Source organism: Manacus vitellinus, unplaced genomic scaffold (assembly GCF_001715985.3).
Source record: "Manacus vitellinus isolate BGI_N305 unplaced genomic scaffold, ASM171598v3 scaffold_13_pilon, whole genome shotgun sequence".
Taxonomy (NCBI): domain Eukaryota; kingdom Metazoa; phylum Chordata; class Aves; order Passeriformes; family Pipridae; genus Manacus; species Manacus vitellinus.
Window position 1 is genome coordinate 18,732,619 of NW_021938999.1, and position 13,034 is coordinate 18,745,652.

General features: G+C 39.3%; 1 protein-coding gene across 1 annotated transcript in view; it reads right to left on the bottom strand.

The window, feature by feature from the left end:
• The window catches only part of CELF2 (CUGBP Elav-like family member 2), a 555,113-nt gene that overhangs the window by 389,738 nt on the left and 152,341 nt on the right, over positions 1–13,034 (bottom strand). The window lies entirely within an intron of this gene.

Consider the following 13,034-nt stretch of genomic DNA (forward strand, 5'->3'; position numbering starts at 1 on the left):
AAAGGAAAGCAATGGTGTAAGGCACATGTTGGGATCTTTGTATAGCAGATGAGGCCCAGGGATCTGGGGGATGAGTCATTTAAGCCAGACACAAACTTTCCCTACCACCTCCCCACCTTACATGAAAGGAAAGGCGGTCGGAGCCAGACCATCTGGACAGCTCTGTGGGAGCAGAGCCTGCAGAGAGGATTGGGCCTCCTGCAATGCTGAGCTGAAAACAAAGCAAAACAACTTGCTCTGCAGACCAGCTCATCAGCAGCTATCAGCTGACTTTATATCAACGAGCATTTGTGGTGATTAACCCTTCAAATGGGAAAGAAGATTAAACTAAAGAAGAAGAAAATATTATGAAGGAGATGACACTAAGGAGAAGGTGGCATTATGAGGAGGACAATATTAAACTAAACCTATGAAAGCGTTTCAGAGTCATTGCCATTAAAGCCAAATTTGCCACAGAACACCTAGCATTGGTTAGTGCTGTAAGCATTTGGAGTGCTCTGCTGTTGTCACAGCACTATACTATATTCACAAAGGGTTTAGAAGTTAAATTCGAAATGGAAATTCATAGGAGAGGCAACTAAACAAGCAGGATAATATGTCACCAAATATGTAGATGTACAGAGTTTGTCAATTTGTATGAAAATCCCAAGACAATTTCTTCATTGATCAGATTTCTATTGCTGCACAAATGGTCTCCTGTGCAAATTACTGTGAAGCAGTCAAAATTAACATTTGTTTCTTTATTATTAGACTACAAAATTTCCAACTTTTATAGCTTTCCCAATTATCACTTTCTATTAGCCCCATTACCCAATATAACTATTTTTTCCCTAGGATGATTTCAGCATTTTTTTCAGTTTTGAATCACTCAGCAGTAAAACATACAATGGAGAGAAACGGGCAATTGTTATGTAAGTTATTCTATTTACTCAGGAAAGTAGGAACCTACCTCATGCTAAATACAGCCTAAAAAAGAAAAAAATTGGCTTAAAATCTCTGTTAATATTACTAAACATGTTGCCACACCTGTTCTCACAAGAAACATATTCCCACAGTAGTATTTATTGCCTATGGAGACTGTTAAGGAAAGATTTATTCTAGTTGACACTAGACACTAGTTAAGATAAAAACTGTTGGCTAATACTACAAAGTACTCTGTTTCTGAAAGGACAAAGGACCTTTCCACACAACTTAATTTGTAGAATTTTTGATACGTAATTCCCATATTCATTTATTCCAAGTAGATGCATCTAAGTAATGGACTGTTGGTCTCATCAAAATTGTAATGTGTACTTAATGAGACCACGTCTCTTAATTTTAGCTCTTGATATTCAGGTTTTATGAAATATATTTGTATAATTTCAGGAAATTACAATGGAATGTGACAACCATTGCTGTTTTCATCTCCGGGCTAGCTGCAGGAAGTGGCTGTGTCCACTTATATCCATACAAGTATCTTTGGAATCTCTTGAAGTTCAAAAATTAATGGTAGGAAAATTGTTATATAAATTAAATAATATTTTAGTTACCTCTGGAATGATCAGTACTAAAAGGATTTTCAGGTACTATAAGGCTTTGGAGTTTTAAAACAAAGAGAATACAGAGGTCTGAAAAGTAATCTTTACATTAAATGAATATCATAAGGATGTATTTATCAGAGAAAACATTGGTGGCTTTTTATATAAGTATCTTTCCTTCTAAGAGACGTGTTAAGTTATGATGTAGAGTGGGTCCCTGCTGCTAAATATACCAAGAAATAAAAGTTCAGATATGTGTCATGATAGAGATAAATTTCTGTTGTCTTTAATTTCGCAGAAATATAGAAAATGTAGAAGAGATGTAGATAGGACATAAAAGCCTCACTGTGAAGTTGGACAACAGTACAACCTCAAATCTTAATTAGTTTATTGATTAAGTCTATAAAGATGATGTCCTGTTAACAAAATGATATGTTATCCATCCTTTGCCTATTGTAGTGCTGTAGCAATTCCGGCAAGCTTAGTACATAGATTTATATACTTGTCTCTACAGTCCATTTGTATAAACAAGTAGCTCAGAGGATTTAGCTAACCCCCCATCTGGTTACTTTAAAAGCAGAAGTACAAAAATATCAAAGTAACAGAAATAAAAATGATTTTAACTGGTCTCCATCTGGCAATTTTAATAATGGAAATGCAAAGTTGTAAAATGTGCCAACTATCCAGACTTTGTGCAAAAAGAAAAATTGTGATTAAAAACATTTTAGAAGTCAAGACAGGTTAGCTAAGACTTTAGATGAGGGTCGACTAAATTCAGCATCACAGGAATCTAGGTCACAGTTTACCCTAGCACAGAAGAAGCACATTATCTCATAAATATTGGGGTTTACAGCACTTTCCTCTGGGTTGGAAACTGAGGCTGAACAAAGATATTTCTAAAATACATCCTTCTACAATGATGATGTGACATTAATTTTAAATTTTACAAATCTTTTACATTCTGAGAAATAGTTTTTTTTAGTTTTAATATTTTGTAGCTGAAAGGGTTAAGGTGACTCAGGAAGGGCTTGATCTTGTGCTCATTTGACAGAAGAAAAGAGAACAAACCCTCACTGACTACTTTTAGCTGAATTCTACAGACCAGACTTGCATATTCTATTAGGAAACTTGGATCCTGGAATCATCAGTGTTACGACATTTAATGCATTTTATTTTCTAAGTTAGTCCAAAACCTTTGCACAGCAGGTTTGGAATTATTATGGTTTGCATTTTTCTTCTTTTTTTTTCATTCTTCCCACTTCTCACTTTTGTTTTGTTTCACTTTGAATACTTCACAGTGTTTGTATTTTGAAAGCTGGCCTATTTTCCCTCACAAAGCAGATTCAGTTTGTGGTATAAATGCTAAATCAGCATGTGTCAAACTTGTTAAACCTTTTTTATGCCAGGCCTTGAAGGACCTGATAAAATAAAGCTGTAAAGATATACATTTTAATAAAACATTATTCATGCACTGTTAGTCCACAAAATATTCTCATGTACTATATAGAAATGAAAAGCAACATTTCTCTGGCCTAAAGCTAACTTTTTATGACTCCCTTGGTAATTTTTCCTTCTTTAATATCACTTTATTTATTTATTTTACAATAAGCTTTCAGAAAAGGGGTGGTATTTTTCTCAACACTTTTGCGTGTGTTTTTTTTCCCCCCCCGACCCTTTACATCATCTATAGAATAATTTAATAGGGATATGGAAATCAGACAGAGTAACTGCTGGAAGCAATATGCACTGATCAAAACCCAGAGGGAGCAGCTCTGTTGAGAACTGAGCTGTGGTTGTGTGGTTCAGACACTGGCCTGGGAGTCACAAGATCTGGGTTTTCTTCCTTAATCCACCTGACCTCCCTGAGTGATACCAGCTCTCTGTTTGCTCAGCAGGAATGAAAATATTTACATTCTCCCATTCTTTTATCTATTTAGATGATGGGTGACTTGAGAATCCTACTGTCTTTTATAGTGCTGGTACACAGTGCAGTTATTTCAGCTGATGGCTTTAGGTACCATAAGGTAAAAATACATGTTAGGGATCTAAGAATCCTTCCCCTGTGTGTGAGTCTGCCCTGAGACAAGGAGGACTCCAGTGCTGGCTTGTAGGCAAAGCCAAGCCATTGTGTGCTTAAATACTGGAGCATAAGGTTTTATATTTAATAGAACCATAGAATGATTTGGGTCAGGAGGGACCTCAAAAATCATTTGGTTCCAATACTGGCAGCATCCCGTAGGCTTTCCAAAGATATTCACTAAAAGACACGCTGTATTCAATAATAGACACAGAGCTATCTCTTGCTCTCATTCAAGACATCTCTTTTGTAGTTCTGGTTTTCATTTATTTGGATTCTTTTCAAAGTTGTGACTCACATCTGTCAGCCATTCACTCATCTGTGTCAGTGAACATGAACACCAGGATACTCTCAAGACCATCAGCAGATTTCCAAGCTTTGTGAGTGTACAGCCATACAGGACCTCCAGAGTAGGTCCCCTGGATGTCTCCCTCAGTGACTGCTTTTCCTACAAAAGGCCCTCTGCTAGAAGAGCAATTACCAGAGGCAATTCCAGCCCCACTAGATCTAAACTTTTTTTACACCCTCACAGCTGTGTGGAAATCAGTACAGTTTCCTCTTGTCCCTGATGGCTCATGGTGTGGATCACCATCATTTTCTGTACCAGACCCCAGATGTGTCACAACCACGAGGATCTATTTCAGAGGCTCTCAAGAATGCAAACTAATCAGAGGGTCAACTACAGCTCTCTTGCATTTGACCACGCTGTTGCTGACTGAGTGACCAGCGATCAAGATCAACATCTGCATTGACAAAGTGTTCTTCAGGAACAAGTAAAGAATTTCTGTTCTGAGGCAGTAACAACCAGTTGCTGTGCAAATATCAAGGACTGTAACCCGGTTAACTATAGAACTATAGAAAACCACAAGGACTGCAGGAGATAATTATCTTTAATACAGCATGACAAAGTATAATTTTCTCTTATTATGCAAAAAATGAGGTGCAAGGAGAAAGAGGCAGAACTGCTGTTGGGAATGTAGTTCATCTCTTCCGCTGTAGGCACTGGTACCACAGAGCAGCTTATTCTTTCTTTTTCTCCCCATGCCTGAGAATATTTTTTCCTGTCTTGAAGGAGTCCCACTGTTCTTCCCTGCCTTCCACACCTGCTCTCTTCTTCTTTGCTGAGCTACAAAGTAAAACAATAAACATTCAAGGTACAAAAATTCACATTGTTTGGCTCCTAGTACTCAGAAACTGATGAACTAAGAAGGAGGGGAGGAGTTTTTTCTGATTGAGCCTTGAGTTCCTCCTTCAGCAGGATGAACTGCTCAAATATAAAAGTTAAATCCACATTCTGCCATATTTAGAGGTATTCTGGACTGAGGATTTCAGTGGGATCCTTGCCAAAAGAGCAGGCAAACAGGGAGTGCTGGCTGGTTGTGCAAAAGTAAGAAGAAAGCAGTCCCAGGGTTTGGGAGGTGGGTTTTGCTGCACTGGCATGCTGGGAGATTAATGCAAGCCACTTAGCATCTCCTTCCTCCCCCCTTGCTGTGCCCTAGGTTCAGGAGGAACAATGACATTTTTCTCCTTTGTACTGATTTGAAAGCTACTGATGAAAACTGCTACTTAAGGATTAGTTAGTAATGTGGAGAGGAAATTCTTGGGGGGGGGGGGGGAAGAACAGTAAATATGCTTTTCAGTCCAAATGTATACTGCATATTTTGAAGGCAGAAAAAAAAGCCTTTCTCAGAAAAAACAACATTTCCAGAAGAGATTTTCATTTTTTTTTTTTCCTACTGAAAGAGCACGGATAGAAAATTTCCATGAAATTCTGAAAACAAATTAATTCCTTGTTTTGCTGAACATACTATGGCTGTACAATTCACAAGCAAAGATATTCTGAAAAGCAAAGACTGGTTGGTTTACCATATCCCTGTCAGTAAAGCTGTTTATTACCTCTGCTGCTGCTCAGGGAAATCTCAACAGGTCATAATGTTCCACTGTGTGTCTCAGACCTGAAGGAGCAAGGGAATTCTCATTCATTTAAAGATACTGCAGTACTGCCTCCATAAATCCACTCAATGGGACAAGATGTAGGCCCAACTTGATGAGATAAAGGTAGTGTTTTACACCAAGTTTTCAAGCTTTGTTCTAAATAGCCATTGATTTCATGGGTATACATCAGATTTTTATGTTCTTCTGGATATCACTGTCTACGATTTCATCCTTTACTTTAAAAAGGGCAGCAATTGACTGTGGCAACACCCAGAATACATCCTATGACATCCATCTACTGTGGTTTAGGATCTTGCTGCAACGCAATATAGCAGTTTTATTTCTTATAAAGAATGATTTATACTGAAGTTAATGCCTTAAGTGTAACACATCTACAGTGGGTAATGTTATCATAGCATATATTTCTTCTCTAAGAAGTTAACCTACTACCCAACTTGCTTTTGCAATGAATGTTTACATAATGTAAAACAGCCACTTTTATACTAATAGAAATAAATGGCTGAAAGAACACAAAAAATGGAGAGCTTTTGCTTACTATTTAAATTCTTTCAAATAGCAGTGCAGTGTGAAATTCTAATACACTCCCTCTGCAACAGTCAGACATTAAAATGGCCCAAAGATTAGAAAATCACTTAAAAATGTAATTAATACAGGAGCACAATTCTCTGTGGTTTGTAAGATATGATGCATTTAGTGTAGCAAATAAAACATAGCACAGGACAGTCATCCACGTGTATTATGCTTCTAATCCATTAAAATATGTACATAGATTTTCTGTATTTGCCTTACAAACTTTGTATTTTCTGGGCTGGATTTTGAAGAGTGATGTTTAATTTAATTTTACAGCTTCTTTGCTGTTGTTGAGGGTTTTTTATAGTTAATTTCTTCAGAAAATTCATAGTTTTGAGCTGACAGTTTTAAACCTGGCAATTAAATACGTAAGAATATATCCTAAAAAAATTTTCTAGGATTTCTAGGATCACAAGTGGAAAGGGACCAGAGGATGTTGTCTGCTTCAAACCCCTACTCAATCAAGGTCAAGTTTACTTTTCCATGGACAGTTTCTTGTTTTTGGTGCTTCAGTGTTCTTACTTATATTTGGATAAAGGTTCAAACCCGGAAAGATGCTCTTGCTCTCAACAACCAGCTACACCCTGAGCAAATCTGTGCATTGATGCTTTGAAATGATGGTGTGTTTCCTCAGGGATCTCAACTTCTGAAGCCATTATTATGTTTCTGTCTGCTTCATGAAAGTTTTGTCATGAGACGGTGTTGTTTTGCTCATTTCAGAGGAACTCAGTTTTTAAGGATTTCAAAATTGTCAGCACTTCTGAAAATTTGACAGTTGCCTGAAGACACTTTGCATAAACATTTAGATGCTCTCACAGTTAATACACTAAAAACTTCAGGTCAAGGCAAAAAGTGTTTTGTGAGAGGTCTATAGCCATCTGGAACACACTATACAAACCTTGTACCTCTACTTTTCAGTCCCATACATTGGTCTTAATATTTTCCCTATCTTTTTATCCTATTATCCAGTTTCTGAGTCCAGTAAGGAAGAGCAAAATGAAAATACTGAAAAGGTAGTTACTGCAGTTCTCCTGACTCTCAGATAGGAGTATTGTTATGAGTCCAAGGAAGACACTATGACACTAAGCTTAAAAAATCACATTGCAGACATTCATAATATCAATAAAGATGAAAGCCTCTGTAAACTTTATTGAAACAGAGTCTTCAGACCTTGGAGGTATTTATTCAGGCCAAATAATCTTCCTAAAGATAGTGCCTGGCCAGAGTGATGTACAACAGGAAGTAGCTAAGACTTAAAAGGATAATATTTAAGACACCTAACTAGTCAGCAAAGAGGAAGAAAATTATTGGTGGGAAAGAAACTGAAAAGTAGATGGTGTTTGGGAAACCACAAATCATTATATATTCAGGACTGCACTTTGGGACTTACTATGTCAGAATTATGAGTGTGGTGACAAAGTGATGGGGTGTTAGTAAGAAGTAGAGTTAAAAGGAAGTAGAGACAGCTACCCAAGTGCTCTGCAGGCAGAGTTAGTCTTGCACGGGGAAGCAGAGGTGGCTGTGGCACTCAGGGCAGCACGGTGGCCTCAGTGATCAGCAGGAGCAATCCAGTTGAGAGATGGAGTGCTGTGCTGACACCTCTGCTCTGCTTCTGCTGCCCAAAGCTTTAGAAACCCCGAGGAGCCTGGTCAGAGATCATTGCTGAACCTGCTGTGAGCAGGAGCTTGGATGGGTGAGGTCCCTTCTAGGCTGAATTAACATATGAGCCAATGGTCTCAGGATCCCAAGATAAAATTGGCTTTGACATCCCTGTTTGGCACAAGGAAGGTTGGAACACATATATATGAACGGAAAGGCTATTTAGAGTTGCACCTGAAAAAGGAACAAGAGACAGGCAGTAAGGTATGTCCAAAGAGGCCTGTTTTCTTCTTTCTAACGATTTATGTGCTTTCAGACCTTAATTATAATATGTTTAATCCAACATTAATTCTGTGTGAGCTGCTGTGCAATGGGTGAACAATACTTTCCATTAAGGTGTTGGGGTCAATGGTAGCCAGCACTGTGGTTCAATACATTAATTTTCTCTGAAGCAGTAGTAAAACATATGTTGACTCTCGGTAACCTCAGTGTAGATGTTGCAACCTTGTAATGGATGTGGATGCAATAACCTGCTTGAGCTTGTCTGCTCGAGATGAGGTGTTTTCATAAATGATGATGATGAATGTTGCTCTTCTAGGGAGTCAGAGATCGTCATTAAACTAGCTAATATTTTGCTGCCCTCCCATGCAGAGCAAGCATTGCTAAAGGGCAGCAGTGCTGTCAAATCCTTATAGGCTTGAGCAGGGAATAAAGCAGAGAAAAAACAGGATGAAAAAAGTAGATAAAAGGCCTAAGGTGAATTCAAGCCTAATACACAGTACGTTGAGTTGTTTTGTTTGCTTGCTTTTTTCCCTTTCTCAGTAAAAGTAGTTCAATAGTTATGTTTTTTTCAGCAGCAGAACCCCCCTCAACTCTCTCCACACTCCTCAGTCACTAACAGAGTTCACTGTCTATCAATAAAAGCATTTCAGATCTCTCTAGACCTGGAGACACCAGGCAGAGTTATTAGTTCTTCTCCAGCTTATTCCAAGGTGCCAGAGTTCAAAATGAAAACGTACAGATTGCTGATAGCCATGCCAGAGCCAAAGAACTGCACAGATCTCTCCCTGCATCAGCCTCCCTGCAACTATATAAACACAAACCAGCACATCCAAGGATATCAAATTGAGAATAAATGCTTGTACAAAGCATTTTTGTCTGTGACAGGCCTTTAGAAACTAGAGGGCAAATTCTCTGCTGATGTAATTAGCACAGTGTTGTTAAACTCCATGGACCTGTACCAGTTTAGAGACACATGAGATTTGACCCCATTACTTTATTTAGTGACACTTATAGTAATTTCAAATTGTCAAGTCTGCACTGCTGTATTCCAACAAGTAACACCTTTAAACTCTGCTAATAACTCTTCCTCCTCTAAAAGTCGTGCAAGCAATTGTCTTTCCTTTATGATCAAACTTAAACCTTGAAAGTAGACAATTTTTTAGTTATCTGTGCAGCAGTTTATATCCTGTGAGAATATCCACACAGTTTAGAGACTCTGAGGCTCAATTATCCACTTTGTGAAGACAACTGCAGGTGGGGGAAATATAACAATCATTTTACTGAGATATGAGACAAACATATTTAAATAGGAAATATGGACAGAGAGGTTCCTCTCCTTGACCCTTTATGCAGGTGGGAGAATTAGTTTCTTCATTTTATATATTCAGTAAAACCCAGCAGTGTTGTGTTACATTTTGTGAATTGAGGAGAATAGATTTGTTCTTTGATGACTTGGAAGACAACATCAGTTACAAGGAATCACTGGTCTCTTGATGCATATAGGGTTTTTAACTTGTCCTCATGGTAAACAGGTAACACCTTGGCTAATTCAAAAGACGTGGTATCTGGTCCTGCAGGGACTTGTATGTGGACACATATCCTGAGCTACATCAAAAGTAGCATGACCAGCAGGTTGAGGGAGGGAATTCTCTCTTTCTGCTATGCTCTCATGAGACCCCACATGGAATACTGCATCCAGCTCTCAGGTCCCCAGCATAAGAAGGATGTTGACCTGTTGGATCATTGAGTCCAAATCCTGACCCTGCACAGGACACACCAAGAATCACACTATGTGCCTGAAAGCGTTGTCCAAGCACTTCTTGAACTCAGAAAGGCTTGGTGCTGTGACCACTTCCCTGGGGAGCCTGTTCCAGTACCCAACCACCCTCTGGGGGAAGAACCTTTTCCTAATATCTAACCTAAACTTCTCGTGACTCACCTTCAAGCCATTTTCTTGAGTTCTCTCACTGATCATGAGAGTGAAGAGGTCAGCTCCTGCCCTTTTAGTTCCCCCTGTGAGGATGCTGAAGACCACAATGAGGTCTCCCCTCAGTCTTCTCTTCTCAAGCCTGAACAGACCAAGTGACCTCAGCTGCTCCTCGTAAGGCTTCCCCTTCAGACCCTTCACAATCCTCCTTTGGACACTGTCCAATAGCTTAATATCTTTCTTACATTGTGGTGCTCAAAACTGCCACAATATTCAAGGTGAGGCCTTCCCAGTGCAGAGCAGAGCGGGACAATCCCCTCCCTCGCCCAGCTGGAGATGCTTTGCCTGATGCCTCCCAGGACACGATTAGCCTTCCTGGCTGCCAGGGCACTGCTGACTCACATTCAACTTGCCATCAACCAGGACCCCCACGTCCCTTTACCAGCACTACTGTCTGTACATCCACAGTTTTCCCATCCCAGGTGCAGAACCTGACACTTTCCCTTGTTGAACTTCATAGGATGGTGGTTGCCCAGCTCTCTAATTTGTCAAGATCTCTTGGGTAAATAGCTAGCATAGCCAGCACTATGGATAAGTATTTTAAACTATCTTCGTTATCATTTTGCCCATTCAGTACTGTCAAAAATTCCTCTGAGTAAACTTTAACCAGAGAAAATGGTTTTGTCATCTGACAATGTCCTGCTTATCCATTGTGCACAGCATTAGCAAATGCATTCAGTTCACGACTCTGAATGGGGAACCATTGTGCTCCATTGTGTTAATGTTTTGGAGAAATAAAATAAAAAAATGTGTGGAAGGAACATCAAGAGGCCATTCTTTCACTCCAGGCAGAATTAGCTCTCTCTGAACTATTCCTAACATGTGTTTATTTAAACTGCTCTTAAGGTCTTTGGTAGAGGAAATTCAGAACCTTCTCAGGCAATCTATTTCTCTGCTTAATCGTTCTTACCATTAAAAAGTTCCTCAAGTGTCTCACATAAATATCCCTTTCTGCAATTTAGAGCACATTATTTCTTGTCGCACAGATAATGGGTACCTGTAACAATTCAATCTTTTTCCCCTTCTCGGCCACCTTTTATGTATTTGAAAACTACTAATCTTGTGTCTACTTGGTCTTTTCTCTTGAGGAAGCAATCTCAACCCTTTGATTTCTAATAGGTCAAGTTTCTACACCCATAATCACTCTGCTCTTCCTGTACCTGATGCAAATATTTCTTGAAATGCAAACTAGGGAGGGAACACCACGCTTCAGCTACAGCCTCGTTCATGCCAAATAGAGCAGAAAGATTATGTCATGTATCTTAGAGAGATTATTTCTGCTTGTACATCCCATAACAGTATTTGGCTTTTTTGCAAAAGTGTCACTTTGCTGATAGTATTAATTTCAGAGATCCTCTCTTATCTTACTCTCCATCACTGCTCTTTTTCTGCAGAGCTGCTGATTAGCCAGTTGTTCCCTGAAGTCATCCTAGATGTTTCAGACTCTATGTAAAAATTGTTGAACTCATTTTGAATTCTCACCCTCTCAAGTGGTTGGACATCTTTTCAGTTAGTTCATGTTCTGTCCTAATAAATATCCTTTATTTTCTTCCCTATGCCTTGAGTATAATTTTCCAGCCATTTCCCTATCCATATTATAGTAGTTTAATCCAGCCAATATTTTCTTTTTTTCTTTCTTTCTATGATAGTGTTGGGTGAAACATTATTAGAAATCTCGCTGAAGTCAAGACATACACCATGTACTCCTTCTGCCCTAACTACTGACCTGTTACTCTGTCAAAGGAGGAAATGAGGTTGATTTGCCAAGATTTGTTTCTGTCTGTATTGGGCCTGGCTGAGATGGAGTTAATTTTCCCCAAAGCAGCCCTCACAGACCTGTGCTGTGCATTGGTATCTAGAAAGGTGCTGATAACACACCAGTGTTCTGGAACTGCTGGGTAGTTCTAGCACAGCACCAGTGCTGTCTCTCCAACATTTCCTCCCCACCAGAAGCCAGAGGGTGGGCAAGATCTTGGAAGGGGACACAGCAAGGACACTGACCCAAACTGGCCAAAGGGACATTCCATAATGTCTACTCAGCAATAAAAACCAAGACAAAGGAAGGGAGAAACCACTGCTCATACTGAAGCCCTGCTTTCTGGAAAGTGGCTGGGCATCACCTGCTAATGGAAAGTGGAGAGCAAATCTTTTGTTTTCTTTCCTTCCATGCACAAGCTTTTCTTTTTCTTTATTGAGCTGTCTTTATCTTGGCCCACAAGGACTTTTTTCCATCTTATTCCCCCTTCCCCCTTGCCTCCTCCTGAGGAGGGGAGTGACAGGGCAGTTTGGTGGGCACTCACATCCAGCCAAGGTCAACCCAACACACTGACAAATCCATGTTGGCTGTCACTCATCTTTTTGTTATCTTCCAGGAGCTTACAGATTGTTTGCTTGGTTATTTGCTCCAGGATTTTTCTAGGAATTGAAGTTAAGCTGACAAATCCATCTCTTTTCCCCCCTTTTCTTAAAGATAGGCTCAATAATTGCACTTTTCCAGTATTCTGGACACCTCCTCCCATAAGCTGCACCAGATAACCACTGACAGCTCTGAAGATTGTCCTGACAGCTCTTTTTCTCTGATAGTGCTCACCTTGGGGTGGATTTCCTGGGGCTCAGTGACCATGAAAATATATAACTAATATAAGTACTTATCTTAGTCAGTTTTTCTCATTTGTTCATGCCTTTAATTGCTTTAGACATTTCATCACATCGATCTCTTTAGTGAAGGCAGAAGCAAAAGAGGCAGTAAAAACTGTACAGCTTGTTTGGATGTTTCTGTCCATAGATTTCCCACTCCATTTGGTAACAGAAAATATCTGTTTTTACTCTTCTTGAGCTCCCCGACTTTCTAACTCTTTACTCTCATACTGGATTCTGTCTTTGACCTGGATATTTCTGATTTAGCCCATGATTACTTTGTGTTGTTTTTTTAATAGCCTCCCATGAGGTCTCTGACAAAAGCTTTTGAAAAAACCAAATGGGTTATGTCAGTTATGTTTATAGTAATCTGGTGTGATGATGTTAAAAAACACTCATCTGCCACATT